At 52.7% G+C, this 26428-nt stretch overlaps 1 protein-coding gene across 1 annotated transcript in view; it reads right to left on the bottom strand.

Moving 5' to 3' along the window:
* LZTS1 (leucine zipper tumor suppressor 1) overlaps positions 1-26076 on the bottom strand; it is a 50665-nt gene extending 24589 nt beyond the window's left edge. Inside the window, exon 1 of the mRNA XM_079773359.1 lies at positions 25914-26076. The gene's annotated coding sequence lies outside the window, so the exon portion shown is untranslated. The remainder of the gene's footprint in view (positions 1-25913) is intronic.
* Between the last annotated feature and the right edge of the window lie 352 nt (positions 26077-26428).

Genomic DNA, 26428 nt, shown 5'->3' with positions numbered 1-26428 from the left:
TCTTGCTGCTGCCTTTTGTATTTCTCAAGTCAAATCTACTAAATCTTCTCCACTCTGCAAGCCTGTACCCACCTCTGAGCTTGACTCCTGCAGGTAACTTCATCTGCGCAATACAGAGACCACTGGAAGCCCTGGGGGGAAATCTCTCAATTCCTCAATGCAATTGAAGTGCTTCTTGCCTCTTTGTGCCTCTCACTAGGGCATGCCCTCACATCAGGTCATCCTTCCAGCTTTGCTATGATTCCATCACCTCCAACCTTCTCAGGGGTCTTGCTCCAAGGATTACGTATGTTCTCTTCCTCCTATTTCAAGGTCTTGCTTTCTCTTATTCTCTCCTGTGAGCACTTAAAGGTGCACACGTCTGCCAACTCAAAAGCAACACACTAAATCCTACACTCATTTTCCCTCCAGGAACAACCATCGTTCCTCCCATTCACAGCCATGCTTCTTGGGAGAGAAGCTATACTCATTATTGCCACTTGGTCCTTTCCAACTTGTCCTCAGTCCACAAGGGCCTGACTTCTGTTCCTACCAGCCCTCTAGAACTGTTTCCAGGGATGTGGCTAAATCCAATGGACACTTTTCAATAGTTATCAAACTTGACCTCTTCGTGGCTCCATGTTTTGTTTTGTTTTTCCCAACGCCATCCTTTGAGACCACCTTTCCTTGGCCTCTCCTTCATTGTCCTTTTTTACCTCTTTCATCCTGAAATGTTGGTTCTCTTCGGGATTCCATCCTGAGCCTGTCCTCTGCTTCTGGTGGGCCCTTCCTTTCAGTGGTTTCTGCTGCATCCACCTGGTGATGAATTTTGGATCTGTGTCTGCAGCCCAAACCACTTTCCCGAGCTCCTGACCTGAACCTCTGCCTGCCGGCCATCTTCCCTTGGCTGGGCTACCACGTCTCACACTGAGCATGTCCCAAACGGAATATAACAGTTCCTCTTCCCTGCCATCACTCACCTTCCCCCAACACGTCCCTGCTTCTGGCTCCTAGTCTTGGAGAATGGCACAACCAAGTCAGAAATCTGATTCTAAGAAATCCTACCAACAGGTGGGTATAAGACTTATTGGGGTCATCACTTTGTTAAGTTATATAAATGTTTAATCACTATGTTGTACACCTGAAGCTAATATAATATTGTATGTCAACTGCAATTGGGCGGTGGGGGGGGGGAGGGGGGAGAGGAGAGAAACTTGACCAAGCCAGGAAGCCTTGATTCCTTCTTCTCTCTCACCCCCATCTGAAGAATCACTACGTCCTGTCTTATGACTGAGTTTCCTCAAAGCCAGCATTCCCCTCCAACTCCACTTCTGCTACCTTAGTCTAAGTGTCTGCCATATTTTTCTTGGGATATTAATAGGCCTGTTGTTTGCTCTTTTCCAACGTCTCCCAAGGATTCCCTCTTGCCCAAAGGATAAAGTCCAAGTCCCCTAACATGGCAGAGAAGGCCGTCCTGATTACGACTGTTCACCCTTGCATCTTCCTGCTGTGTGGCACCACTGCGCCCGCCCCCCTCCTGCCCTCCACCCATTCTGACTGGTGGGAGTCGGTGTGCAGAGGTCTCCCGCTGGCCCTCTCCCAGGTCTTCCTGTGCAGCTCCCTAGGCCTCCGTCCCTGGGATCTGCTGAGAAGGGCTTCTGTGAGGCCTTCCTGTCCTCAGCACACACTCTGCTTGTTCCTACAGCAGCGTTAATCACACCACAGCGCAGGGCCTCCTGACTCACATCTATAAGACTGTGTTTTATTCAACACTGCATCCCTAACTTCTAAGCACAGTACCTGCCCTGGAGTCCAATAAATGTTTGTGAAATGAATGGATAAGCATGAGTTTAAAATTCATATTCTATTTTATGGTTCCACGAGCAGCACCCTTTCCTAGCTCAACACCATAAAACATGACACAGTGGGTTTATAAACCTTTTCAGCTTAACCCCCTCCCCAGGGGGCTCCTTGGACCGCACTAGGTAGCCTGGAGCAGAGCTGTGACAACCCTCCACGCTCTAGAGGAGCCTTCTCTTGTGCCCCAGTGGCTCCCAGGTCTGAGTGTCTGGTCCAGGGCAGTGGTGGGGGGGTGAGGGTTTGGGGTTTGCAAGCCTAAGACCTTCCTCATGCTGTAAGAGCACAGCTGAATGACTGGGCCTGCAGGGGTACACATTTATGCACTGGACTCGGCATCCCTATTGGTATTAGGCTTTTCTAAGTCGTCTGCACTCTGAGCTCCATTTTGTGCAGAGAATCTGGACTCACAGAGTGACCCGCTGTCCAGATTTGCCTGGGACTGTGGGAATCCTGGGGTGTGAGAATTCAGCACTGAAACAGGGAAAGTCCCAGGAAAACCGGGATGAGTTGGTGGCCTTATCTCGTTGGAAGTTGGAGTTAGTACAAAAGAAGATTGAATTAGCCCTAGTGACATCCTGACCTGACCCTCGACCCCTCACCGAGTGGCTCCCTGGGGTGATGTTATAGAAAACAAAGGTAGAGTAACTGCTTGTGTGTATATGCGCACGTGCAAGGGGTTACCTATCAGCTGTGTGATGCTGGGCTCCTGGAGGGAAATGTCTGTAGGGTCATGAGTTGAGGGCAAAGTAAAAGCCATAGAGAGGGGGAACGTGAATCTTTACTGGTAAGCTGCGGGGTCAAAAGAAAAGGAAGAACTGAGCACATCGGTTAGTCCCCATCCCCACTCCTTCCTGACTGAAGCTTTCCTGAAGACCCCAGAGAGAGGTGAGCAGGAGCAGGTCTAAGAGCATTAGGGAAGGGTGGGACCCCAAAAGGTGAAGGGAAATCTGGGGAGGGGGAGAATAGAGAAAAGAGGAAGGAGGAGAAGGAGGAGGAGGAGGAGGGGAGGGAAAGTGCTGGTTGGCTCATCTGGGAGGCTCAGTTGGAAAGGGCCTTCATTGTGATGTAAATGCAGTGGCTGAGAAGCGGGGTGGGGAGCTGAGTGTGGAAGGTGAGGGTCCTGCAGAAACATCAGTGGAGATAAAGGCAGAGATTATATCATAGCTGCTGGTTACGGAGATCTGATTTCTTTTGTGCAGATGTCACATGCTGGATGAGCTGTTATTAACTCAAAGAAGTCAGGGCTTAGTAGCTAGCGGGTGTGTGGCTGAGTGCATTTTAGCATGGTGGAAGAAATCTCGCCGCCTGCAGAAACGAAGGCAGCTGTCAGAGACCCGCACACATTTTAATCGGAAGGGACATCGCTAACCAGTAGCCACCCACTCCCCCCATCACCACCACTATCAGCTCAAGAAGTAAAATAAAATAAGTGTGAGAGGCCTGCAGGTTATCAACAAATAATAGAATTCAGAAGTAGACTTGTTTTCTTTTATCCATTTTAAGGTACAATGGCTTGAAGAGTAGATAATTATTGGAGGTTTGCCCAGGAGTGAAGGAAAGTATATAAGGTTGGTATTACATTTTTTTTTTCTGGTATTAATTTTAACCAAGAAAAGAATGGTTTAAGAACTGGGCTTTGAACCAGGCATTTTCACTTTGGAGGTCACTCTGAGTGGGAGGGAGGAGGGAGAATGCTAGAAAGCCCCGGCAGGCACCCTGTCCTAGAAGCACCCCCTTCTCTCTTTTACCCACTGCAGAGCCAAGAATCTCCTGCAAGAGCCACAACAACAGGATTCGTCAGCGTTTTGGAAATTTCCCAGAGGGGCTATCAGTGTCGATGGCCAACTCTGACTTGGTGCAGTTTGGGAATTCTGGGCCTGCAGGGAAGCTGGCGGGGGGACAGTGTGTGTGAGAGCCTCCCATGCAACCAGGCGTGTCTGGGAGAGGCGTGTAGAAACAGCCCCATTGACTGCGAGTCGCTAGGACGGTCTCGTTTAGCACAGCGCCTGGCACACTGTTGGAATGTTCATCGAGTAAATGAACTTGAGAAATGTTCATCGAGTAAATCTGGCTCAAATAGAGCTTCCACATGGCAACACTAAAAGTCGCCTTTTCAAAACACAGACCGGGCGTCAGGCTGACGTCCTTTTCGGCCTCTCCCCTAATTTTCCTTCCTCAGACACCTGTGCGCCCAGGGCATTCGTGACTCTGCGTGACCTGGGCCCCAACCCCTCTTTCCAGTTCTGTTCCACCTTCTACCCTCCAACTTTCCTCACCATTTCTCCCAAGACCACTCTGTATATAATACAACCCGCCTAGCCTTGCTCAGGTCAACCTAGAATCTCTTTCACAACTTCCCGTGACCCCAGCTTTCAGCCTGTGATAACCTACTCGTCAGAGTCCCACCCAAATACCGCTTCCTCCGGGAAGGCCTCCTGCATCTCCCCTGCCTCTTTATCAGCCATTTCACATCAGGGGGCCTGACTCCAGCCTGTCTCTTAAATTGCTTGTTCTTTACCTATCACCCTGCACTCCTAATTGGGCTTCTTGAAGACTAACACTGTTTTATTTGTCCCCGCAGACTCAGCTTAATGACTCGTAAAGGAAGGAGGGAGAGAAGCCAGAGAGGCTTAAAGAGGTTGGCAGAAGAAACGTTAATGGGGCGGCGGTGGCGGCAGGAAAATAAAGAATGGCAGACACCTAGCCCTTTGCCTCGGAAATTGCTGTAATTGGCACAGATTTCCTTTTCCCCGATTTAGCTTCCATCCCAAGAAGCAGAACTGCTACTGAAAGAGGGGAGATGAGGGAGCCTCATTCCCCCCACCCTCACCAAGTTCCACCAGAGAGAAGCTGCGACTGGGTTTCCCTCCTTCCTCGGTTCTTCCCTTCGGCCCTGATCTGAGAGCTTCCCACAACGAGGGCGCACCTTCCTCCCCCTTTCATCCGCCCAGGAACGGGCCGACGGGAGGGCTTCCTCTCCTGCAGCCCTGCTGTGTCTGGCATCACAGCCCCCTCTCATTTCCTGGATGTGGCTACTGTTCGGGCTGGCACCCTTCCTTGGGAGTCCAATTGTCATTCAGGCCCCATGAAAGGCGCCTTACAACGCGCTCATTCACTGCACCGCATTGTTCCTGTCCATTCACTGGCATTCACGGGGATAATGCCTCCTGTGCCACGTGCATGGAGGCGCGTGCACATGCGTCCAGACGCGTGTTCCATTAGCCGTGAGGACACTTGAAATAAAGGGCAGCGCTCCGCCCTCCCCCTCTGACAGCTGGGGCAGCCATTGCGCAATGTTATTTCAAGAAGCAGTGGGAGAACTGGGGGCCTCCGAGGAGCAGGCAGGGAGGGAGGGGCAGGGGCGTCCCCACAGCTCCCTTCTCTAAACACTGGCAGCTGCATCACTCCAGACCGACGCTGCTCTCCCTCCCAAGGGCCGGTTAGTTCTGGAGATCCAGCCTCTGCCTTCCTCTCAGCTGTTAGCCTGGCATTCAGAGGTCTCCACAAGCCGGCTCTCAAGGACCTTCCAGGCTCATCTGCTGCCTCCTCCCTCCACAAAGCCCTACCCCCACCATCCAGGGCTGCTTCTGTGATCTGCGTGTACGCTTTGCTTATGTCGCCTTCGCATCCCTGCTGAGGGGCCAGGCGGGCGCAATGCAACTCAGAGGAAACACTCTTTCAGCGTTTTTTAAGGTAATGGTTAACAAGATGGCTGTTAGGGCCATGAAAAAGTCATTAGAGGAAGCAGGGCACATGTCAGACCGAGAAGGAGACAGAGGCGAGAGTGAGTGGTCTATTCTATCACTCGTCTGCCAAACCAGAGCCCCGCTTCCCCCGCCCAGGCCTGGCCTCAGAGTCAGGCTCATTCTCCCAGATGTCAGGATCCCAATTCTTTCCTGAGCACTGAGGCCCCCCTAGAGGCTCCCAAGACATACTCTAGCCCCGCCCTCCCATAGGGAGACATCCCTGATTCCCACCGGGGCCCACACGCCTTCTGATGCCCATGGGCTTCTGGGCAATACCCTCAACTGGCACTTACCAGGCCCCTCCATGTGCACATACTGTAACCACTAGTGAGATCGCACCCCGTAACCCTCCGGAGCACTGGTGGGAAAGGCCTGCACCTGAGCAGCTGCTCCCCAAGGTCACGGGCTTCTGGTCGGCGGGTGCAGATGCCTGTCTGCTTGCAGAGTGAGAAAAATCTGTCCTCTCCCTGGACAGGGGGGACTTCGTGGGCAGTTGCTCTTGAATGGGGCATTTTGTAACCACAGAAGTACAGGCTTTTGGGTCAGACAGATGCGGACAGCACGCAGCTTGGCTCTGAACTCCTGTGTCTCTGTGTGCATTTGTAAATTGCACTTGGGTCTGCAGCCTTGGCATATTGACGAGTTGGGCTAGATCATTCTTTGTTGTAAGGGGCTGTCCTGTGTATTTAGGACATTTAGCAGCATCCCTGGCCTCTATCCACTAGATGCCAATTATACCTAAACTCCACCCCTCTCCCAGTTGTGACAAAAATGTCTTAGACATTGCAAAAGGTCCCTGGAGACAAAGTCTCTCTCAGCTGAAAAGCACTAATATGTACGCCCTGGGGTTGTTCTAAAGATTAGACAATGTGATCGTATGTGTGAAGTGTCTGACACATAGAGTAGGTGCTCAATGAAGGTTAGTCCCATTTGGTATTTTAAGTAAAATTTGGCAGTTTGCCTTCCATCCTCACCTGCCAGGGCAGGTCCCTGGGCCTCGGAAGTGGGTGGAGGTGGGACAGCTCCGGGGAAGAGCTCAGTGGAAGGTGTCTGAGCCCAACCATCTCTCCAGTGGCTTCGCGGGTCTCAGGGGAGACGGCTCAGGCAGGCTCAGCTGCGTCTCAGGAGTGTCTCATGGGAAAGAGGTGGCGTAGCTGGAGGTCCAGAAAGGTTTCCACAGAAAGCCTTCTCCAAGCAGGCAGCCTGTTTCTGCTTCGCTCCCTCCTCCCCACCTGGCTGCTCTGGGGAGACATACGGCTCTTTCTAGACGAGGGACTCCAGCTTACACAGAGTAGCAGTCGGTACCAGCAAGGAGAGCGTGTGGAAGACCCTGCTGAGAAGCTGGCTTGGCTGGGGCACGGGAGGGAAGGGCCTAGTGCACCGGCTGAAACTGCAGGCCTCAGAGGGCAGACTGCCTGCCCACCCAGCCCTCGGCACATCTGGCCTTTGAAGCTGCCCCGTCCTGCCTGCCCAGCTCCAGGCCTCGCCACTGGGGCAGGAAGACAGAGGCAGGGGAGAGGTCTCTGGAGGCTGTACTTCCTTTGTTCCATGGACATCTTCCAAGTCCAGAACTGGATTGTATGAGAGTCAAAACTAACCCAGTATGGGAACCTCAGTGTTGCCCAAGCTATAGCCACCCCACCTCCTCGGGTTGGTTCTTCTAAACGGTGGGGTAGAAATGACAGTGGACTAGGGGCTTGAACTTTCTCCTCTGGACCCGTGACGAGTTGTGTGGTCCTGAGTGAGTCATTCTCTCCTGCGCTCCCTTCATCATCTCCCTGGGGCAGCGGCAGGACTGCTCTCTCCGATACGGACACTTTGAGAGGCTCTGGTGAGATCAACGACCAAACACACTCTGAGAAGAGAGAAAGGATTGTTGGTGTCCACCACCGCCAAGTTCAGCCTCATGCTGAGGGAGCACGGGGCACAGCAGGGCCGTTTAAAAGGGAGTCACCGGATGAAAGGACTGAGCTAACCGGACGAGCGCAAGCCAAGGCGGGTCCCCTCTGGGAGGCCGGAGGAGCGGCCCTCTGAAGGTTAATGAGTTCAGTGTGTAAGGAGCTGGAGCCAGCCCACAGCCCTGGAAGAGGCGGTCCAGCAGAGCAGATGCGGGACAGTTTGTTGTTTGGGGTTTAGATTTAATCATGAGATTAGCTGCCTGATCTGTGACTCCCTCCTCTGCGTTGCTCCCTCCTCCTTCTCGGAGGGTCTGCGTCATCCCAGGCCCACCCTGTGGCCACAACCTTCAGGATGGCCTGCTGCCTCCCCTTCTGCACAAAGGTCTTCTAAACACGGGTTTCAACACTCTCATCACTTATCTCCCTGATAACCTTTTCTGCTCCCATGGCCGAGCTCATCAAGACCCATGCCACCATGCGCTCGTGCTAGAAAACCTCTCCATTACGCGGTGAAACCTACCTTACCACTTCCTTCCTCACGGAGAGACTTTGGCCAGGCCTTTTCACGCTGAGCCCTTTCCTCATCTCTGAAAATGACCTTGCGTGTGACCTCATGTGCAGTGAGGATCAATGACAGAGTGGCTGTACCACCATGACAATCCACTCAGGTCTCTTCCACCTTGCTCAAGGCCCATCCGAGATGGTTTTCTCCTGTTGTTTCTCTCCATAGGGATTCTCCCTCCTTCAACCGGCCAGGCAAGTCCTGCCCTCCAGGGCTCACTGGCCTTCTCATCCCAATGTCCCCCTTCACTAAGTGCACCTTTGGTACCGAGTCCCTGTCCGGCCTCGGTTCTTTTGCACACAGACAGGAGTTAGTGAGCCCCTCGCTATATGCCTGGGGTTAATCCATGACCTCATGTAATCCTTGCAATAAATGTAGCAAAGTGAATGGATTCAAGGTCTGTATACAAAAAACAATTGCACTTCTATATACTAGCACCAAATTAAAAAAAAAAAATTAAAAACGTACCATTTAGAAAATGTAGATGCCTGGGAACAACTAACATTCATTGTACATGATCTCTACACTGAAAACTGTAAAGTACTGTTATGATAAATTAAAGGGAATCTAAGCAGACGCAGACATATGTCAGGTTCATGGATTCGGAAGACTTTTATTCTAAAGATGTTCATTCTCTCCTAATCGATCTACGGGGTCAATACAGCCCCAATCAAAATCCCAGCACTTATATAGGGTGTCCCCCCAAATGTATTCACACACTTGGAATAATTATAAAGGCAATGTTTATTAAAATACATTTCATTTTCAAAATTGAGCTATCAGCTGTTAAAGTATGTATACATTTTGGGGGGACACCCTATATAGTAAAATGCAAAGGGACAGGAATAACCAAGACCATTTTGAAAAGAACAAAGCTGGAGGGTGCACGTTACCAGACTATGAAGTGAGAGTGACGAAGACAATGTCAGATTGACAAACAGCTAGAGATACTGACCACTGGGACAGAATAGCGTCCAGAAACAGTCCTGTCACTTGATTTATGACAAAGGGGACAGTGCAGAGCGGTGGGAAAATAAAGTTACGTTTATTAATTGCTGCTGGTTAACTGGTACCCATTTATAAAAAAAGTAAATTTTGACTCCTACGTCACCCTACACACAAATAGTTCCAGATGACTTGTAGATAGAAATATGAAAGGTAACAGACTAAAGCTTCTAGAAGAAAACATAGAAGAACAACTTCTTGGCCTTTGGATAGACAAAAATTTCTTAACCAGGACATCCAAAACACTAACCACACAGGAAATAATATTGACAAATTAGGAAGTTCTCTTCCTCAGAGGTCTCCGCTGAAATTAAACGGCAAAACAGAGTGGAAGGAGGTGTTTCTAAGACACATATCTGACAAAGGACTCCCATCCAAATACCAAAAAGAGCTCATGTAAATCTCTAATGAAAAGGCAGAAACCAAATTAAAAATGAACAAGAGATTTTAACTAGGCACTTCATAAAACAGAATATGCAAAAGGCAAAAAATGTATAGACAGACACTCCTCAGGATAATGCAAATTAAAACCGTGATTAAATACCACTGCACAACCATTGCAGTGGGTAAACGAAAAAGCCCCACAACATTAAGTTTTGGCGAGGATGTGCGCAAGTGGGGCTGTCTCACAGCGCTGGGGGCAGGGCAAGCGCCCTCGACCTCACTGAGAGGGGTTGGCAGATGCACATCTTATGCCCCAGAGGCTCCACTTCTAGGTGTGCACCCAGGAGACATGGTCCCGCGTTTACTAAAACGTTTACTAAAAGACCTAGCAGCATTGTGTGTACGAGTCCCCAACCGGAAACACCTGGAAACCTCAATCCTATCCCCAGTGGAGTATTTGTACAGTAGCACATTATGGAGCTATGAGAATGCCAGAACTACTGTTGCACACAACCACAGGACCCGCCTCCCCAAGGATGCATACATGAGATTCTCTTAATAAGATATTTACAGAGAGGTAAGCGTTGGTGCGGGGGGTGGGGGGGGGGGGTGGGGGGGGTGGCCGTAATTCGAAGAGGAGCAGAGGGGTTCCTGGAGTACCGTTATGTTCTATCTTCTGCCTTGGGTTTTATTTATGTGAGAACTGTGGAAAATCATCTGACTGTCCATCCTGCCGGGGTTCTTGTTCTGGCATTAAGAAGGGTTCAGCAATCTGGAGAAAGGCTGTGTGTAACTTAAGTAAGAGTCCAGAGACGGAAGATAATTTTGAAAAGCTTTGGGGGTCTGAGGAGCCTGGCTAAAGAAACCAAGTTCCCCTTGTCTCAGGACCCCTTACTTTTTATTAACACAAATTGTCCTAAGGCAAGGTGGAGATATACACTTCAAAGGGTAGGGTTTAGTCTACAGAGTCCATTGTCAGAATGGGGAATAGCCTAAGGCTGTTCAGGTGTTTGGCCAGTAGGAGGCAATAACATGTAGATTAAGATGCCCTGAGCTGTCTGGCAGCAAACAATCAATTTAATGCATCCTTTTCAGGTTTGGGGAAATGCCTTTAGCCATTCCAGCCGGTGATAACATATGTGACTCAGCCCTTGTTGAGTCCCCAAGTTCCATCAACCTTTCGATGAAACTCTTGCAATTATGACATGATGGAATTGGCTTCTGGCACATCCATGATTTGTGCATATTCCTGTATGTATATTATACTTGAATAAAAATTTCACTTAAAAAATTTCTACAAGGTGTTTTTTTTCTTTCCTCCCAATTTACCAATGAGGAGACTGGGGTTAGAGAGAACAAGGAACTGGTCTCAGGTCATCTGGGGATGAGAGGTGGAGAAGGATTCAAACCCACCTGGGAGGGCCCCTAAGCACCGTCTCCTGACTTGAGGTCAGTGCTGCTCTCTCCCTCAGTCGCTCAGTTCCTCACAGGGGTTTTACACCCTCACAGTCAGGAACCCTGACCTTCCTGCTTTGTGTGCCCCTTGCTGTCAGCACAGGGCTACACACTGCAGCCCAAGGGATGCTCGGAGCTATGGACTGAATGCTTCTATCCCCCCAAATTCACACGTTGAAGGCCTAACCCCAAGGTGGTATTTGGAGGTGGAGCCTTTGGGGGTTGATGAGGTCAAATGAGGTCACAAGGGTGGAGCCCCTTGACGGGATTAGTGCCCTTATAAGATAAGAAGAGGAAGAAACCAGGACCCTCTTTCTCCACCAGGAGGACACAGCAGGAAGGTGGCCATCTGCAAACCAGGAAGTGGGCTCTCAGCAGACGCCAAATCTGCCAGCACCTTGACCTGAGACTTCCCAGCCCCCAGCACTGTGAGAAATGAATGGTTATTGTTTCCGTCACCCACTATGGTATTTTGTTATAGCAGCCTGAGCTAAGACACAGGAGAGGAAGGCTGAAAGCTAAATTTATAAACACAACCACCTGCCCTTTTTCTCTCCCTCCCTCCCTTTCTCTCCTGGCTCTAAAAAGTGTTCCCCAGCTTGCCAGGCTCTTGACTCCACCTCCTGACTTGGCAGAAAGGTGTCACCTTTAGGATGGGGCTGGCAGGTGGCTTCAGCAGTGCTCCCAGACCTGGGGGTCTCCTTCACTCAGCTGCTCCTTGTGAGACGCTCCCGGGCACAGGCGCTGGACGGCAGTGTCTGCTCACTCTCACCCCTCCTGTTCCCAGGGCTTAGTCCTGGCTCCTCCATCTCCCTCTCAGCCTCGCAGCTCTTTTCTCCAAGAAAAGAGGAGGGGGTGGGGGTGAAGCATGTTGGCAGATCGCTGAGCAGGGCTTCCTTCCCGCTGCCTCCCTCCTCCTTCCCCCGCACAGCTGGGGATCCTTAAGTCTCTGTCTCCCTGAAGAACCAGGACCTGGAAGCTGTTGGGAGCCTCCTCTGGAAAAGCTGATCACCAGCCCCCCACGGCTCAGGAATGGGGGCGCTGCTGCCCAGGAAAGGCCATGGGGGATGCCCTCCCCTCCCAACTCCTCTGCCAGAGGAGGATGTCCAAGCAGGACAGCAGAGGCCGGTGATGCCAAGAGGGGGAAGAGCTTCCTCTTCAGCTCCCAGTGCTGAGCGTTTCCTTAGGTTTGGACTAAGCACCATGCACACATGATCTGGTGCAAGCTGCACCCCAAAGCACCCCGAGAGCGAGGCACCACTGTGATCCCCACCTGACGGACCCACAAATGAGGCCTCAGGTTTTGTACTGGCAAGTGCAGGGCCTGGCTTTGACCCTGAGTTGTGGTGAGTCGCTACTCTGGTTCTTTATCTCCAGCAGTTGGCTCACCCCTGGCGGTGGTCCCCCTGGCCCCTATCCCCCCCCTCCTCCCCACAGGCCTGCGGCTCCTCCAGACCTCACCCTAACTGTGCCCGGTAGCCCAGCCCCTGCTCCATCACCCCCTGTGCTGTGGGGTCACCCTCGGCTTTGGCCACACTGCAGCCTCTCCACACTGCTGCTTCCTTCTGCAGACTGGAGCTGACAGCTGTGCCCGCCTCACAGGGCTTCTGTACATATGGAGAGCAGTTTTCATTGTAAAGGCACTAGGATATAAGCAAGAGCTTAACAAATGGCAGCAGGTTTTTGTTGTTGTTTTTAGACATATGGGGCTTGGTGACTCAAGACACCGCTGGGCTCTGAGGCTAGGCTCAAACTCCTGATCTATTTCTCTCCAACTCTGCAGGTCCCTGGTCTCCACCATTTTTCTTTCATCGGCTAAAGAACTGGGGACATTTCCATGTGGGGCACTTAGAGATTAGATTTTTAAGAAGATGAGTAATCACTTATCAATTGTTTATAAGAATTGCTCTTAAAGGACTTAGGACTCACTGATCTGACGGGTGGATGGTAACACCTCTCAGGCCCCCTGGTGTCCCTGGGCCCCGCACAGAGCCTGCCAGGCAGGACTCTGGACACTCAAGGAGAGGAGCAGACAGTCAGCAGCTCGCTGTGCAGGGGGAGCGGTCCCAGCCTCTGGCCTTGGTGAACAGAGGGTAGAGGCGAGGTGTGTTCAGCGGTAGCATCTCCTGCTCTGCAGTGCTTGGTGCTCCAGCCACAGGCGGCTCACGGCAGGCAGCCGGGCCTCCCAGAGGCATTTCTGTGCATCTCAGCCCTGCCGTCCTCCTGGGCTGCAGCATTGTCTCTGGCCTCCACTCTCAGCCCACATTTCCACCACGACGAGTGCAGGGAGGGGCAAGGAGGGGACAGAAAGAGTGACCGGGAGGCAGCGCAGGCTGGTTTGCCCTGAGCAAGGCTTAGTCTTGCACAGGGGCTGGTGCACACTGAACACCCCTGGTTTTCTTGCAAAAGAAACCTTCATAGTCACCAACTGCTCTTAGAAACCAGCCTGCCTTCTGCCGGCGCCCTTCTGTGACTCAATGTGGAAACACATTTGCCTGCAAAGGCTGAGATCCTATAAGGCCTTCTGGACCTCAGGAAAGTGGGGTCCCCCGCCACCGGCTCCTGCAGATGCCATCCTGGCTGCCTCAGAAGCGCTGTGCGGCCAGCACAGGGCTGGGGGAGACAGGGAGGCAGCACTGTGATGAGACCAGATCTGCTCCCAGAAATCCCCGCGCCTCCCTGTCCCTGTCCCGGCGCTGGTTGCTCAGGTTCGGGTGATGGAGCACAGTCCTTGGCTGCTGGTGGAAAGGTGTGCCGGAGGGTTTGTGCTGCCATGTCCTGGACCATCTCTGAGGACTACTGGGCAGAGCCATCTGAAGCAGGCCTGTGTTCCCTTAACGAGTTCCACGTCTCTGTCAGCTTCTCAGTCACAGAGCACAGCCAAGGGGTGGTTCATAGACTGTCCCCCAGGGACTGTGCAGAGGGCAGTCAGTCCTTCGAGCTCTGTTGGGAGGTGGGCAGGCGGATGCCCGATTTAGGGTTGGGGGGTCAGAGACGGCCCCAGGCAAGTCCCAGGACTTCTCTGTTCCTGGGCAGCGCTTTGAGATCTTTTCAAACTCTCCTGGTCCCAGAATAGAGGCTCCTGCAGCTGGGCTGGCATCCCCTCCCCCTAAATGCCATGTGAGCCCCACGATGGTAGAGGCACTGCCTTCTCCCCAGTAGATACCAACACGCCAGGACAGAGAAACCGCGGGACTGGTCAGATCAGACACCTAACGGCTGTGTGCTGTGTGCTCTGGAGGAAATCTCTTCAACTCTCTGGGCTTCACTATTAAAGTGAAATTTCTTCTACTTAAAAAATAAGCATCCAGAGGAAGAGGAGAGGCAGGTGGAAGGTGCGTTCGATGCCCCTGCTTGTTTCACGGGGAGGATCGGTGTCTGTGTCGCTGCTGGGGAATGTGTCCAACAGGAGCAGCTTCTCCTGGGTCCACCAGGCCCCGCCCCGCCCCGCCCCGCCAGGTGGGTGCATAAATGATCTAATTTTCCAGTGCAGAATTCAACTTCAGTCGTTTGCACGCTCCTGTGTGAGGCAGCCGGACCTTGGGCCCCCTCACATCTGTGCATCCCCCTCAACTGAATGCACAGACAAGTTTCAGTTTACTTGCTTTTCTTTCTCCCCCTTTCCTGACCTTACGTGCTGCATCATCCAGAAAACAGTCCAAATGGGAAAGACATTGGCCTTGAAGCGAGAGGCAGGAGGAAGGAAGAAAGAGACACAGCGTATGCCCCTTCCATCCAGCCCTTCTCCCTGGGGAGGAACCATCCTCCATCCAGGTGCTGGAGTGGAGCTGCGGGGTCCTCCCTGAGGCAGAGGGACCTCCCAGCTGAGCCCTGGCCTCTGGGCCCGCCTCCCACCTCCTCCTCTCCTTCACACACGTGGCATAAGCCGAAGTGAGCAAGGTACACTTTCAGCACTGAGTCTCTACCTAGGACATTCCGTGAGGTCTCCCTCACTGCTTCTGCCTCACCTCATATCTCAAGTCAAAATTGAGTCAAATTGACAGAGCGGATGGAGACCCCAGGGACAAGGTGGAGTGGTTCCCTCACATTCTTGTCAGCTACAACGGTCTCCCTTTGCAGGGGAAGCAGATAAGAAGGTAGCTGTCACAGAGAGCACAGCTTGACTCCAAAGTTGTCCCTCCCAGACCCCCGGACATGTGCCTGGACCACGGGCTCAGGAGCCTCCCAAATAGAGAACTTACTCCTATGCCTGGCTTCCTTCCCTTGGAGCTGATGGGAGGGGGGCTGAGGTTAACACAAATGAAGCTCCTACTATGTTTCATGTGTCTTTGCTCATATTGGCTCATGGAATTTTCATAAAAACTCTATGTGGGACACAAAGCATTTTACAGATGAGAGAAATGAGGCTCAGAGAGGCTAAGTGACCTGCCCGATGCCACACAGCTAACAGACAGCACGCATAGCTGGGATCCAAACACTGGTCTCTGATTCCTTCTGCTGTCCGCTCCCCAACTTGCCACACTTGTTTCATGGAATCTTCAAGCAGGAAAAAGCCCTTGCCTCACCTTTGGGACTTGCCTGCTCCCTCTGCCAGGGCTGAGGTTACCATCCAGGTGAAGACGAACATGGCAGGGGCTGGATTATTTCTGGAGGAAGGTGCTGTGTACAGGTGTCACTTCACCCGAGACTTCACAGGACACTGCCCTGGCATTGCCCTCCCTTGACTATGAAGGTAGTTAGCAAGCAAGAAGCAAGCTCTTAGGCAGGTGCCAGGCTGAGGAGCCTTCCAGAAGAAGGTGGGGAATAGTGTTCTGAGAGCTTCATGGCTGTGGGCAGGGGACCCCTGGCACCCTGTTCCCCTGAGAGTAATGGAGGTCCCCTGCTTGACAAGACCTGCCTCCTTGTCCAGAGGAGAGGCAGGTGGAAGGTGCATTCGAACTCTCTGCCCATGTGGCATCAACACCCTGGGCGGTTAGCACGGCTGATTGGCACCCACAACCTTTGCGTTTTGTTTGGATTTGGTTTAGACTGAGCTCGGATGAGACAGAGGCAGAGAACAGGTTTTTCATTTCTGAAAGGTGCCAACTGGTAGTAAGTTTCATTGTCACATCAGCTGGGAACTTCTCAGAACCCTCAGAACCAAGGAAAAGGCAGAGGAACGGAGGAAAATAAAATGTCGGAAGCAGCCAGAGAGTAAGAAAGAAGACAGGAGAGAAAACGGAGGTCATGGGTATCAGCTGTCCCTGACCTCCAGGGCATCCCTCGGCCTGCTGGGGAGAAGTCCAGAGACTGAGAGCACCCACTGTGGACGTGTTCTCATGGGTCCCTGCGGCACACCTGCTGAACGTTCACGGTTGAGGATCTGACTAACTCTACTGGCCCTGCAGTCCTCGCTCCCCGTTACTAGTGGGCGACAGGAAGAAGCCTGAAGTGGGAGCACAGCTCTGGTTTTGCCACCAGGCAGCCTCATGACCCTGAGCAAGACCCTCCAGTCGGGCCTCTGTGTAGAAAGAAAGAAAGAAAGAGAGAGAAAAGAAGAGAAGAGAAGAGAAGAGAAGAGAAGAGAAGAGAAGAGAAGAGAAGAGAAGAGAAGAGAAGAGAAGAGAAGAGAAGAGAAGAGAGGAAGAAAGAAAGAAAGAAAGAAAGAAAGAAAGAAAGAAAGAAAGAAAGAAAGAAAGAAAGAAAGAAAGAAAGAAAGAAAGAAAAGCCAGTTGTGATTGGTCCCGGGTCCAAAGCAAGGTGTTAGCCATGTCTCCTGTTACAAGTCCTCCACATGGCACATTAACCCTGACCTTTGACCTTGGACTAGGAACTCCCCTCTCCTGGAGGCCTGGCTCCCCCACATTTCCAGGCTGCATGACATCTCTAGGAACATGAGCTATCAACGCGCAGACAGGGAGGATAGAGAGGCGTTCTAATAAATGATGCTATTTCTAGAAAGTGTTCCCCCCTCACCTCCATTCCATGCTCCATTGCTAGATGAGCCTGCTAAAACCCAGGTCTGCTCCGTGCCAGCCCTCTCCTATGACGGCCATGGCTCCCCACTGCTGCCAACCAGCACGCGAACCTAGAGCTGGGTGGGCAGGGCGCTCCTCAATGTGACTCAACTTGCCTTTGTTTCCCTGCCACTTATTGTCCCCATCTCTGCCACCCTCTCCCTCCATCTCTTAAAATCACTGCCAGCCCTAGCCGGTTTGGCTCAGTGGACAGAGCGTCAACCTGCGGACTGAAGGGTCCCGGGTTCGATTCCAGTCAAGGGCACGTACCTCGGTTGCAGGCTCAATCCCTGGCCCTGGTTGGGCGCATGCTGGAGGCAACCAATCGATGTGTCTCTCTCACATCGATGTTTCTCTCTCTTTTTCTCTCCCCCTCCTTTCCACTTCCTCTAAAAATCAATGGGCGAGGATTAACCATAAATAAATAAATGAATAAAAATTTTAAAAATTAAAAAAAAAATCACAGCCAGCCCACAGGGTCCTTCTCAAATTCTACATCTTTGTCTAGTCATACATTTTAAGGTATCTGTCTCCTCCCCCAATTCCAGGCCAGCTATGCCTGGTGGAGGGGTCCCCTCCCAGGCGCTGGCAGAGTGCTTGACAGGGACATAGCATTCTGTCTTTGAAGGAATGGAACTAAAATAGAAAGAACTGTGTTCCTGGGTCCAGAACAGCAATTCTTGGAAGTAAGTAGGGAGGGAAGAGACAACTGGGGGGAGGAGATTTTGCTGGGGGGTGGGCGCGGGGGGGGGGGTTTGGAAGGCGGCCGATAGACTGGGACTTAAAGATCCCTTCAACCCTGAGATTGTGTGTTTCTATGCAGAGTACTGGCCATTTCTTTAATGCAGGCTCTTTCGTTTCCAGGTAAATCTTGGACCCTGAACTTGGAGGTCCTGCTGTAGCTCTAGCACAGAAGTAACTCCGTCAAAAATAGCAAGTTTCTAAGTCAACAGATGGCCCGGGCGCTGCTAGGAGGGAGGTCTGGGGAAGCTGAAAGCCTGGCTTCTAGTCTTCCAGGTGGATGAGGAAATGTCGCGTCAGGAAAAGCCCCGCATCCTGCCCCCAGGCGCCCGGAGCTGGTGCAGAGCCTTCAGGCAGGGGCGGCTGCAGGCCAGCCAGGGAGGAGGCAGGCAGCTGGAGGCCCTCCTGGTCGGGCAGCTCCCTTTCCAGGGCAGGTGGCGGCTGGGGGCTGCCTGGGGCTCGCTTTCCCCCACCTGCCTGCCGTGCGGTTTGTCTGCTGGCGCCACTGAGACGTGGGGGCTGGGGGAATTTGATCAGCAAGGAGGGGGAGGCTGTCTCCCCAAGACATGAGCCCAGTCTAATCCTTCCCTCCTCCTCCTCCTCGTGCACTGCTGAGAAGCCCTTCCCGGAGGCGCAGAAGGGAGCCCAAGCAGCGAAGTCTGAAGGTTGCAACCAATAAGGGAGGCTCCTGAGTGCTTCAAGTATCTTCTGAAGCCCCTCCGCCCCTGAGCTCACCGCGGAGGTGGTGGGGCGGCCGCCCAGGCCTCCTGAGACACTCAGACAGTCTGCCTCTTGGCGACTGGCAGGAGGTCAAGAGCAGGGCTCACTCCCCAGACTTCTGACCCTTGACATTCGGAGTGTGGTTTCCCAGTGCCCCTGCCTCCCCAGCTGTGTAACGGCTTTTGTTCTCCCAGTTTTCCCATTATCTTACTGGAGAAGGGGGTGGGAGGGAACAGGGGTGGGGGCCCACCGGGTTCCAAGCTGGCGTGGGCTGTTGCTGTGTTCCCCTTCCACCCTGTCCCTGGGAGACCAAACAAATGTTATCTGGGACTCCGAGAACCTCCTGTCAAGGTCACACTGGCCTTGCCCGATGATGTCTCTGCTGTCTGATGTGAGAGCCACTCTTGGTCACCTCCTGCCAGCCCCAGTGTAATGCTGGGTGAGCCATCCAGGAGCCGCACAGCACCGCACCGGAGCCTCTGCACCAGGACACGGGGCTCCGAGTGTCCGCTTCCCTAGCCGGTCCGCTTTCCCTCCCTGCAACTTCCTCCCCAAGATGGGAGGCCAACCCTGCCGCTCCTCTGTCATTCCTGCTACTCTTGGCTGCCGTGGTCCTCAGGTCCGGAGGCCCTGGGGCAGCACAGGGAGATGTGAAGTGGCCGGGGAGGAAGGACCACGGCAGGCTCTCCACCATCAGTCTCATCCGCTTGGGGCTGAGCCCTGACTGTGTCCAGGGCCTGGTGCTACACACCTGAGGCGTGACACACTTGCTCTTTCAGGGGGTTTATAGTCCAGGCAGGGAGCCGCGGAGCGATGAGAAGTAATCACACATGGGAACAGACGCTCACTGGGCGTGAAGCACCTACCGTAGACCTTAAAGAACAGGGAGCTAAGGAGGGCGAGGTCTTTCTCCCCCCACAGTTGTGTCCTTTCCTCCCTCCAGACCATGCAGGTGCTGCCTCCCAGTAGTGCGTGTACCACTCTCACCCTAGAGCCCCTGCCGCTCCTCCTACTGAGCCCAGACCCACACAACCCATGCTCACTGCCCCTTCCACCCTCCAACATGATTGGGGTCAGGGGAAAAGGTGCTGGGGAACCCAAGCTGTGTTTCCCTGCCTCCTTCACTTTCTCTTAGCTCCTTCCCTCTCTCCTTTCCTTGCCTGCCTATACTCAATTCTCTCGCTTTTCAGCAGGAATATAATGTTCGGCTGCTTTACACCCACTCTCTGAATGCTGCCAGTGAATAATGACTAAGGTGGTGGGTGGAAGTACAGCAAGTTGAGACCAATTTAGCAGTCCGGGGTGCCAGGAGGAGGCTGACTGAGCAGCAAATGGCTTTGCCACAGCAAGGAGAGTGCAGCTGCCCCGGAGCCAGCAGGCCGGCCAGCCTCCTGCACAGCCCTGGGGCCCGGCAGGCCCTGCCTCGGCCACCCACAGTCTGGGCACAGGGTCGTAGCCATGCATGGGGCTGGGTTTGTCCTTAGACGTGATCGGATTTCCAGAGCTATACCCATCGCACCCCGATTTTAGCTCCGCTTCTGGCCCCCTCGAGAGGCTGTTTCCTTGTCCACCCCCTGGGCTGGGAGATCTACCTAGACCTTTCCCTCTGCTTCTGAGGATGCTTTGGCCTGGGGGCACCGGCAGCTCTAAAGGCTGATGGCAGCCAGACTGACTGCTCTGGGCATGGCAGAAATGAGGTCCTGGGGTGTCAGGGAGGTGGGCTGCCCGAGTACACTCCACATCATGCCACAGAGAGGCCAAACCCAGATGCGACCGTGAGTGTGGGTATCACAGGAGGGCATGTCTCAGAGGGAGAAATGACAAGACTGGATAAATGAATGAGTGTGAGTGTGTGTGTGTGTGTGTGTGTGTGTGTGTCTGCTGGCTGCCATCCTGAAGGCAGTCATCTTCTCCCACAGTGACTCACTGACATGGAAGCAAATCTATGGGTGATCTGGGTACAGTAGCTCTTCACTGCCTTTGTTCCAGGTCCTGGATATAGCCCACATCATCTGTTCAAATACCAATTTGGCCTGTCACTTAGTAAGAAAAATCACCTCTCTGCTGGATTGATTAGAAGAGCAATTAGTGAGCGTGCGCGCGCACACACACACATACACACACACGCTGTCTGTCCTCTGTCTCTTCCATCTCCGTCCGAACCCACCCCTCTTCCCCCCCGCACTCTTTCCCCATCCATGCTCCATACAAATCTCTCCTAAACTCCTCCTCTTCGGAGGCAGCCTCCCTGTGCGATCACCTTCCAAGCCTGGTTTCCACTCTGCTCACATTGCCAGGGGAGACTGCCAGCCCACTTTACTTTGGAACTTACTTCGTGCCCATGGTGGAAACACTGACAAAGAGAACGCAGTCAAGTTTGGTATTCCAGTGAAATGGCATGAATTCAGATTCTGCGAAGGCAAAATTTGCTATCATTTCAACGTGGAGGGAACGAAACCTTATGAATTGACCAGCTATAAAGAAAGAACTGATATGAGAGAAAAGTTCATTTCTTAAAGTAAATCTCAAGTAGACATTCCATTATGCTAGATACGTCCTAGTTTATTGTTTATTGATTCAGCATACATGCATGACAAGTGCTTAGGGAGAAGTGGGGCTTAGAAAAAGTGAAGAAAACTCTGACTCCCATCATGCTTGTAATTATAATGATTACGAAAGTAACTGAGTTCTTATGATTTTAAAAATATATTTTTTTGCCCAGTTGGCATGGGTGAGCATTGACCTAAGAACCAAGAGGTCACAGTTTGATTCCCAGTCAGGGCACATGCCTGAATTGCGGGCTTGATCCCCAGTGCGGGCACACAGGAGGCAGCCAATTAATGATTCTCTTTCATCATTGATGTTTCTTTCTTTTTTTTTTTTAATATATTTTTATTGATTTCAGAGAGGAAGGGAGAGGAAGAGAGAGATAGAAACATCAATGATGAGAGAGAATCATTGATTGACTGCCTCCTGCATGTTGGACCGAGCCTGCAACCCAGGCATGTGCCCTTGATGGGAATCGAACCTGGGACCTTTCAGTCCGCAGGCCGATGCTCTATCCACTGAGCCAAACTAGCTAGGGCTCATCATTGATGTTTCTATCTCTCTCTCCCTCTCCCTTCCTCTCTGAAATCAGGAAAAATATCTTTTTAAAATATCTTTCCCCCCCCCCCCCCTGAAGATTAAACATTTGTCAACAATGCAGTGAACCTAAATCTGTTTAATTAGCGTCGCCTGATGATGGGTGGCTATAACCCAGATTGGCAGTCAGGATGGCTGGGTTCAAATCCCAGCGTTCCACTTAAAATCTTGGGTAAACTCTTTTACCTCTGACGAGCTCACTCAGTTTTCTCATCTGTCACATTGTAGAAGAAATCTTCCTATAGAGTCGTTAATAACAACATTCCTTTTAAGGTGTATAGTCCTGGACAGATAAAAGGGGCTATTAGAATCATTATTGCAGGAAGGCCAGGAATGGCGTTCACCGTCTGGTGGAAGTCGATGTCTGGCAGGAAGCAAGAGAGTGAGAGAAGCAGGATGGAGATCGCAGACACAGAGGCAGCCGTGCCAAGGGCAGCTCGCCCGAAGCCCAACTCCACTGCGCTCGACTGCGACACATCCCCACGCACTGCTCTCAACCCTTGGAGGAGGAGGCCCAGGCCAGTCTTGTAAGAGGTGAGCCCTCCCACCCTTCATTCCCAGCTCTGTCTGGGCAGGGTGACTGGCTTAGTGGGAAAGGAGGTAACAGGGTGCCCCCAGGGATCCCCCTGGAAGACAAAGCCAGGTCCCCTCAGCTCTCAGCTTCCATCTTGGAGCTGTGACCTGGCTGCTGTTACGTCTCCTCTCTCCTACCTTCTTGAGGGTCAGTCCACCACCACCTCCTTCCTGACATCCTTGAGCTCACCTTCCTCAGGCTGAGCAGCTGCTGCGTTTAAAGTTAGTATAATCCACGTGTCATTGATTCGAGTGTGCTGCTCCCCCTTCCCAATTCTCATCACAAAATTTAATCTCAAACCGTTATTTAGCCTTTTTTAACCCTTTGCACTCGCTTGCTTTTTTCTCGATTCCTTTATTCTAATGCTAACCGTGTTGAGTCACACTCGACATCTAAGTGCAAAAGGTTAAAGATCTCCCATCAACCTGATGGGAATTCATGATGTACTTTGCGCTGGGAATTCATGAACTCAGGAAGGCCTGTGACCTTGCATGGATAAGACCTTTAACAAACAGTGAAATGCAGAGTTTTTCAAACTTGAGTCATGATCTTTGAGAGGAAAACTGAAATCATCACAATCCCTGCGAAGGCATGGGGCAACCCTGATGTGAGAAATAATGGGGTGGTCCAAAGAGCATGGGAAGGGAGTCACCAGACTGTGACTGGGTGACCTTGGGCAAATCATGGCCAGATTACCTCCCCAAACATGGTAGCAATTCACACTCCCAGCAGCAGAGTCAGAGTGTCCAATTTAGATCAGTGGCTTTCAACCGCAGCAACACAAAGACCTATTGAAAAGGAAACTCAAAGACCAGCCGTGTAAATTGCCTAAAGATTCCCCAGGCCTTTGGACACTTCTCTGCTGGCAAAGTCCCAGAAACACCTCATCATCGCCCTGGAACCACTGCCCCCCTTGGGGTTCCAAGTCTAGATCACACATAGCGCCTCCCTTTATCACTGTACTTGTCGGTTGACTGGGCTGGAAATTGAGTGGATTGGCAGATAGAGTGGGAGGTGGGGGGCGGCCTAGACTTTCCTTAGGCTCCCAAACTATTGGAGGCAGGAGCTGGGATGGAGAAGCCCTGACTAGGCAGAGCCTCTGAAGGAACTGGCCCAAAGCAGAGGCTGGAGTATCAGAGGCCAGGCCCTGCCCAGGGTCTCCCGCGGCTCTTTTCCCTCCCACCACTCCATTAAACAAGCACTGACTAAGGGCCTCCTCAGAGTAGCCGGACACTGTACTTTGCGCTGGGAATTCATGACACAATCTCTGCCTCTAAGAACGTTGCTGGCTCTTGAGGAGCCAGTGGGCACAGGGGGGATAGCATGGAATGATGGCAGGAACTCCGGAAGGCCCGTGACCCAGACTTAAGGAAAGGAGAGGGGACGGTTTCTTGGAGGAGTTGATCCACATGGTCAAAACCAGAAGTGCAAGCGGGAGCTAGCTAGGTGGAGGGACTGGGCAAGAGCATTTTACGGAGAAGAAACACGTATTTCTACGTTCAAAGGTAGCAGGAGAAAGCGGAAGATCCAGGGGGCAGAGCTGAGGTCAAATCCTCGCTCCCTCCTCCATTTGCTATCTCCTCCTCTGATCATCACACATCCCCTGCAGGGCTGAGATAAGATGAGATAATGGATAAAAAATACCGGGCACAGTGTACGCAGTGGACGTGATTAGATGTCGTGAACTATTACCCATTACGCTCATCTGTAAGCTGCTTAATGACAGGTTTGCCATCGTTACTTTACTCATCTTTGAAGCCTCACTGCCTGGCCCAGAGCCTTGCATTTTGTTGGCACCCACTGCATACTTATTAAATGAATGTGGAATGCGTGTAAAGGTATATAAATAAATTTGGGGAATTAGAAGGCCATATTTTATGGCTGAAGCCCACCTACCTCTCGGTCTATACAGGCAGATGCACGGCTTCTCAAAACTGCCTGGCAAATCCTCCCCTGACACATGCCCAATGCACAGGCTCTCCCAACACACACACCTGCATGGCAGCGCACCATGGTGGCAGCGACCCTGCCACAGGTCTACTGAGGCACACGCACAGACACACATGCACACGCTGAATGGCTGAAACAGGTTTTACCTCGCGAAGCACACAGAGGCTGCCATAAATGTTAAATGACAAACGTCCTCCCTCTCGTTCGCCCACACCTTCGAGAGACACCCTTCTTTCTCCACCTGAGCTTCTTCTCACAGCTCAAGCCCGGTGAGTCCCCCACTCACATCTATCCAGCTGAGACCTTGTACTTGAACTCCCAGTTGCTAAGTCCAACTTTGCTCCCATTAGCTGTGGGCCTCAGGGAAAGCCCTGCCCCTCTGGTGCCTCAGTTTCTTCACTGGTAAACACAGAGAGCTAACCATGCTTCATGACCACCTGGTAGTTACGTTGTGAGGATAATGGAGATAACAAAGAAGATAACATCTGTGAGAGGCAGAAAGTGCCTCAGAAGAAAGGCGCTGGATAAATATAAGGTGCAGACGCCACGCCTGGTTAGCGTATATGCCTCTGCCCACAGACCTGGCTCTTTTCCACCCCGGAGCACAGACACCCTCCCCCCTACGAACTTTGTCTCTAATACCCACTTTCACGTGCATACATATACATTCTTCCAGCACCTGCATTTTCCCCAGCATGCCCACAGCAAATTGTTTTTGAACTTAGAGGAAGCTCAGGTTACACACACTCTTGCTCCCACAGACTGTTCTCAAGGGTCTCTCAAGAACTGCCAAGCAGACAGCTCATCTCTCCGTCCGAGGCTGGGCTCCTCTGCTCCCACGATGATAATTAGGCTGCACTTCCAGCAGAGCAGGAGCCCCTTATCTGGTGCAGCTCCTGCCAAGAGCTCCCCAGAACTCAGAGCCTCCTCATTCATTTGCCAGCACCCAAGACCAGTGTGGATGGAATAAAGAGGAAGGACGTGGGAACTTCAGATGCTCAGATCCCTAAGCACTCCTTGTTCCTGGGAAAGTGAGGGCTCTGAAGCTAACAAGTCTGGGACACTTTTCCTAAGGCTGACATACTCGTGGGCGAGCAGAACACTCATTTGCTCCACAGTCCAATCCTTTCCACTTGGAGCAAGAAAGAGAAAGATCACCTGGCTCTTGTTTCGGTGCCTTAAGCATGTGGAAGGGTGTGTGTGTGTGTGTGTGTGTGTGTGTGTGTGTGTGTGTGTAGGAGTGCAGAGAGTGGGGGGTTGGCTGCCTGTGGTGGGTGAGAGAAATAAGTGAATGTGGTATGTGTCTGTGTGTGTTGTGCTGTGTGCATGTTCAGGACTGAGCCTGGTGACCTGCAGTACCAGGGGGTCACTTAAATTCTGGGGTTATCACCCCCCTCTCTATCTACCTCATCCTCTGTGACATACTCCTCCAGGGAAACATTCCAAACCTCTAACTGCATCAGTGTCCCTGCCACTGATGCGGACACAGCCCATCACCAAAGTTCCAGAAGGCCAAGTTCAGGGGCCAGGCTTCAGCTGTCAAACTCTCTGTCTGGGGCCAGGGCCCCTCCAGCCTCACCATCACCTCTGGCTCCCTCATCTCGACACCAGTGTCACCCAACACTTTTGTCTATCAGATTCGGGGCTGGGAGCAGATACCCCCCGTCTGCAGGAGACAGAGATGAAGACAGAAGGACAGACGTACCATTCTCTCTTCTGGGCTGGGACCAGCCAGCAGACCCACCCTGGCGGAGGGGAGACCCTGACAGTTAGGTACAGAGACAAAGACACCTAGACAGACCGGGCACACACAAAGACTGACGGACGCGCGGACGCGCTGCACCCCTCGGGGAGCGCGGTGTCCCCGGAACCTGGGCGTCCTCCGTGGCAACACACCCTTAAGGAAGGGAGCGAGACCCCTCGCTCACCGCACCTTACCTGCCCCCGCGCCTCGGGCTGACTTGAGAATTATTTTTCAGTGGCTCTGCAGTTTGCTTTCGTCCCTCTTTTCTCAGAGGTGCGGGGTGGCTCTGGCTCCCGGGACGAGGCAGGCGGAGAAACTTCGGCCGCTCCTCCCGCGCGCTGCCCGCCACCCGCCCGCTCCCAGCGCGCCTGCCTCTGCTCGGTGTCCCGGAGCCGCGGGCGGGCAGGCGGGAGGGGCCGCGGGCGGAGCGGGGCGGGGCGAGACAGGCACTTCTCATTGGCAGGGCCTGGTATGGGCGGAGCCTCGGGCGGGGCGGGGCGGGGCCCTCGCCGGGCCCGGCGCCTCTCATTGGCCGGGGCGGGGCAGAGTCGCGGCAGGCGGGGCGGGGCCGGTCATTGGTCAGAGCAGGGCGGGGCGGGACGAGCGCCGGCGCCGCTCATTGGCACAGGCGCGGCCCGCAGCCTCCCCCTCCCCGCTCCGTGGCCTTTGTTTCTGGCTGACAGCTGGGGCTGCAGGCGACTTCCAGGCT

The sequence above is a fragment of the Cnephaeus nilssonii genome, assembly GCF_951640355.1.
Source record: "Cnephaeus nilssonii genome assembly, chromosome: 5".
Lineage (NCBI taxonomy): Eukaryota > Metazoa > Chordata > Mammalia > Chiroptera > Vespertilionidae > Cnephaeus > Cnephaeus nilssonii.
This window is presented reverse-complemented; position numbering and strand designations above follow the sequence as displayed.